This window comes from Hyposmocoma kahamanoa, unplaced genomic scaffold, assembly GCF_003589595.1.
Source record: "Hyposmocoma kahamanoa isolate Upper Pololo Valley unplaced genomic scaffold, ASM358959v1 86, whole genome shotgun sequence".
In the NCBI taxonomy this organism is placed as follows: Eukaryota; Metazoa; Arthropoda; class Insecta; order Lepidoptera; family Cosmopterigidae; genus Hyposmocoma; species Hyposmocoma kahamanoa.
In genome coordinates this window covers 5,281,329-5,287,328 of record NW_020654289.1, presented here as the reverse complement: position 1 = coordinate 5,287,328, position 6,000 = coordinate 5,281,329, and positions in this window count along the sequence as shown.

Genomic DNA, 6,000 nt, shown 5'->3' with positions numbered 1-6,000 from the left:
CGCGATTTAAATCCGGAAAAATAGTTGTATTATTAATTTTAATTTTTAGTTTATAAAACTTGTCATTTGTTATACCATTACTGGGTGCATGTAACATTTTAAATGTAACGTGTCTACCTATGCAAATGAATAAATAAAAAATTTTAGGCATATACGCTAAACCCGTGAAGAGTAAACAATAACGCTCGTTACGTTAGGGATAATACAAGGTATAATCTGCCGCCACCCGCGCCGGCTTGTTACTTAGATTTTTAGTACATGTTGTTGTTGATAATTATTAACACTTGTTGCTTTTTGCTATATTTTTTTATCATATGTACACATTATTTTACGAGATTTAAAAAACTACTTAGTTTAAAATAGAATCATCGATACAATAGCTATGTTATAAATAACAGCCAACCAACTTTGTTCTTAGAAGAAACTTGGTTTTGATACCGATACTAGAGAACATCTAGAAATATCGATAAATACCTTGTGCGTTTGACGTAACTACGAGACGCAAGAGTCTCGCAGACATAGTCTGCTTTGTGCTTAAATCTCGCACAAGGCCAAGATTTTGGGCAACACTAATTGACACTACAGATTACTTATTTTGTTCCTAATATTATGCCCCAACTTTGAAAATTAGAAAAATAATCTAGTTGATACGAGATTTCGTAGTCTAAGACCCGTTATTGTGATAGTATAATCTACCATATTTACGTCCCTAATACTTAACTTTTAATACACTTGAGTTATTTTTTACAAGCATTATTTATTTTTCGGAATACCGAATTCGTGTTGCCGAAATACATCCAAGTTCATCCAACAAAATTTCATAATCTTAGCCGAGTTCATAATTATAAGAAGCGTAATCTATGAAAGATATAATTCATTTATTCAGAATCTGTCCACGGTGTGTCGGGATACAATAATATGCGAGCGTGAATGCGTTTCGGCGATTTCTCTTTTGTATTTTGTTGTTCCTCGTATTCTGTTCAATGCCAAACCATTGTGGTGACATTGCTGTTTTATTTTTTAGGATTCCCAATGATATAATTGGAAAACTTACCTCCACTCCTTGATTAGACTAGGTTTTCGAATTCTTGTCCCTGGAGGAGAGGTGGTAACCCAATGGGTGAGACGATTGCTTCTCAACTTATAGGTACCCTTCTTAAGTCACTTTAATCTTGGTCTAACCAGGGCGATTAGATTTATTGGTTTTTGATTGATGTGTTTGTATGATGTCACTATATACTTTACATATTATCACTCGTAAGCAATAAATAAACTGTTAGATGTGAGTTACAATAATGATGTTCGTTTTGTTGTAGATCTCTTGTTCAAAATTATGTTCAACAGAGGACTCGAAAATGGAGACTCGTGCCCAGTAGTAATGTTTATTATTACAAAATAGTTGTAACACAGTAGTGAAGTCCCTGACACCAGAGTTATGTATAACATTTATATGTTATACATAACTCTGGTGTCAGTATCATACTGACTGAACTCTTAGTATCATAAAAAAACGTGTGTTACAGGAGTCAATGTCCTCTCTCAACATTTGACAACGCTTATTGCCTATTTGTTAAAAATGTATAGTGCGTTATGAAATTACTAAGTTGACGATCTCCGTGGTCGAGTGTATTGCACACCGGTTGTCGTCCTTTGAGGTCCCGGGTTCGTTCCCCGGTCGGGTCTAGAAAACTAACTTTTCTATATTGTCTCGTGTCTGGATTATTCTAGTACCGTCGTTATTTTCGATTTCAATAACACTAGTGGTTTAGTTACTTACTTTGGTAACAACACAACTATATATATATAACTATTTATCCACTGTTCCATTCATTTTATAGACATATTAAGAAATGTATATTTATTTATGTACTTATATAGTTTGTAGTAATTGAATGTTATTGCTATATTTTATTTTTTATTTTACGACATAATTTTGTTTTGTTATGCACGTAAACCCGTTACTGTAATTAATGAGTAAAAATATTTTGGTTCGCAGGAAGAAATTTCTTTACGATATAGGCAGTAACTTTTGTTGGTATTTTCTGTTTTACTTAATGTAATTTGTGTTTTCCTGTACAATAAAGATTAAATGATAATAAAAACAGTACAGAGTACTAAAAATCCGACACCAAAAGTCATTCATCCCCTAGTTTGCCACCCTTAGAGGTGGAATATTTTCTTCAAATTTAAATGGGACCACATCTGATGTACCCTCTTTCTAACAATCAAAATCGGCTCACAAATGCCGTTCATGCAGTTACATACATTCGAATTCAGAACCTCCTCCTTTTTTTGAAGTCGGTTAAAAAAGAAGTTTACATAGTAAGTTTTACTGCGAGTGAATGTGTGCAAGTGTGCGCGCGTGAGTATTGGGTTCATTGGGAGTACCCAACACAACATTCTCTAGAGTGGGATGTATAATGAGTACATGATGAGTGTTATCTGTTTATATGCAGCATCTGACTGGCAACACCATCCTAGCTTCCCTGCCGTTATAGGTAGGGAAAAATCTGCGTTATCTCAGGCACATAAGACATATATTATCCGTCCATTCTTTAAGTAAGTTTGGAAACAATGTAAATTCAGAAATCCTTTTTTTTGTGTTTTTATCTATATTTTTGTATCTAAGTAGTCGAATATCTGTTCAATCTGATAAGGAATTGCTTAATCACTTTTTAACAGCTATTTCCCACAGTATGTTTCGATTAAATAACATTATTCCGTAATTTTTAAGTTTATTGAATATCACGATGTTCTACTACCATGATATTCTTAGTCTAACACGGATTGCTGGAAGGCGCTGGTTCGAATCCAGCATGATTGGTGTTCGATCTTTGTATTTGTACAAACTAGTGAAGTAATTTCAGATAAAAAATTGATTATCATCGTAGTAAAACATCGTGGCATTTAATAAAATTGACATGACTAGGCAGCTGTTAGTAACTGTAAAGGTTCTGGTTGAGTGAACAAATAGATTTCTCACAAACACAACAAAAACGTACCTATAAATTAAAAAATTAGTGAAGTCTCCAGCATTTCGTGGCTTTATTGGCAGAGCGTCTATCACGGATTGCTGGAAGGCGCTGGTTCGAATCTAACCGGATCGAAGGAATTTTTCTTAGATTTTTAACTGCCTCCGGGGCCGAACGGTTACCATGCCGGACTGCCACGCAGAGGTTCGATTTCCGGACCGGAAGAAATGTTTGTATGGCCTACATTTATTTCTTTCGTGAGTTTGGGTGTAATTTGTGGTTGTCTATGGTGCGAGGCTAATTGAGTGTATGCGTTATTATTATTATTATAACATTATTCTGGTCCCACATGTATAAGTGATACCTATTCTTAAATCTCAATAGGCCTACACAAAACATTGTCACCCTCCTTACATTCATACCTTCAAGTTCAAGAATAAGTACACCCAACAATACGAGCACACACAGGTAGTGATTTTTTCCCTCGAGGAACATCTGCCACAAAGCAGATGCAAGTCTCTTTTGTGCGTGCACCACTTTTTTTTGCCATTCACTGTACTTTACAATTCCTTTGAATTTTAACGTTGTGTTCGAAAATTTTAAATCTTGAATATAAATGGATGTACAGACAAGTCTAGAGAATCAATTTTAAACTATGGCAAATAGTTTCCGGCGTGTATGTTTGTTTCCGGTTTCGGATTTTGAATTGAAAACAGCACCCATGCTTCTCTAACCGTTTTTTTTTCTTATAAAAGGTTATTAAATAACGGAAAGGTTTAATATTTAATATGACTGACTTGTTTTAAGTATATAAATCCTATCACTACCATATTATTAATAATTATTATAACTGAAGTTAATAATATATGTGGTATTTTTCGTGCCAATTTATGTACGTGAGTTAATCAGGCTGCACAGTTGGTCCGAATATGCGACTATTCGGCCTTAGGCCGAATATACTATTCATTTCAACACTACCATCATAAGCTTATAATATATTCCACAACCGAAATATCATATTCGTAACAGCAAGTAGCAGACTTTTAATTATACTCTTTGCCCTGGTTACGTGATAAAAAATTTCGCCCCAAATAAGAACATTCTAATCCAATTCATTTCCTCGACAAAAGGTCTATGTACTTTCCTACTTATCAGGTTTTATTCCCAATCCTGATATGAATCATGATTATTATTGTGTTGAGTTCTTAGGTTTTCGCGATTGTTACACATAGGAAATGAAACTATTATATATACGGTAGTCAACCGTGACCATGGGACCTGTAAAGGGCCCGAAACGTCGGTTTGTTTGAAAAAACAAATATACGCGATTTAAATCCGGAAAAATAGTTTCATTTCCTATATTATTGTGTTGTCATTTCACGTAATTTTGGTGTTATTTAAGCAAATAAATTAAAATCAAAACGCAATATCCGACACGGGCCCTTGCACGTGTCTTCATACTTAACATAAATTTCTTTAACGAATTGCGACTAAAAAATGAATTCGAAAAGAAAATTACAAAGAAAATTAATCTGAGTAGGTAAGTATGTGCTTGGCTATTTCCAATCATAAATCAAAGAAGTTGGAAAAATTATTCTGTTGTAGCGGTACCAAAAGGTTCTTTAAAGGGAGGCTCGGGAGGACGAAGGATCCTTGGCAGCTGTGAGAGGTCGTTGAACTTTGCGCTAATTTCGCCCTGGAGATAGAGCAGGAGGGAGGTTGTTGCGAGGGGTTGGAAGGTGAATTCTGTTTTGAGTTTTGGCACTTTGTTTTTAACGACGATATCTAAATGTTATTTTGACTGTGTAAAATCAAAAACAATATTTTTTTAACAAAAAAAATTTTGAAAAATTGGTTTCCGTCTAAACGTTTCACTGTATCTGAGTTTCGTTGTTTTTAGAAAATAAATTCCCCACTCCGTGCGTGTACTTGCAATCAATAGATTCCAAACTTCCTTCTAAAAGTTGACGTCGTTAAATTCACATTTGGCATATCCGGCACAGTCGGGAAGAAAACATTCAATTGTGATGATAATGCTTAACGTACCGAGATTAGGGAAACGACGAAGGGAGACCAGCTATAGAATGCAATTACTGTTTACGTAATAGCCTATTTAGTAATCGTTACTTTTGGGGTGTATTGTACAATCCTAATAAGTAAACGAACTTTTTTTTAACGGTGAAGAGGAATCATTTTGTATACATTTCGAAGAATGTACACAGGAAATATTGTATATATTTTTATGACATTAAGCGACGAAACGATCAAAACGTGCACCTGGTGGTAGGTAAGCGAGACGTTTAGTCATGAAGGTGGCAGTGCCATTCACGAGCTTTAATTCGCAAATATCTGAGGGTTGCCACTGTACCCGTCACCCATAAGATATAAAATTGACAAGTCTCATGTGCCTGTGTTTCACCACACAGGCGTTTCACCAGCACCCGTACCCTTCAAAACCAGAACGCATTAATGCTCACGTTACTGGCGGCAAAATTGTTATGCTGGCAGTACTTCCATATACTCTTTCACGATAAGTTCTACTGCTACTAAACTACTATGCTATTGTGTGAATGCATGTGGATAGGGATCATCTTTTGGTTGTAAATATAGCATCTGCACGCACGAATAGCTTTGCTTTTTGCATGCTTACGTGGACATCTATCTAAGTAAAAAAAGTCTCTGGCTATTAGTTCCCGATACATATTTAACGTTTAGCCGAAGCATAACAAGCGCCAATGATATTGATGATAGTTAAGGAAACGTCTTTCATCCACCTTCTTCTAGTTGAGTCTATGACAAATACCAATGAAATAACAAATCGGTGTTTAATCTTTATAATTACTCTGCGTGAAGTAGTGTAAAGCCGTAAGAGTGAAGTGATAGTTTTTAAAGCAGGCAAAATTAAGCCTTACTTCATAACTCCAGCCGTTCTTGGAGGGGTTGTACTAAAAGTTGTAAAAATATTTAAATGTCTTCGTCACATACTAACTGATAATTTAAGCGATGACCAAGATATAGACCGGGAGCG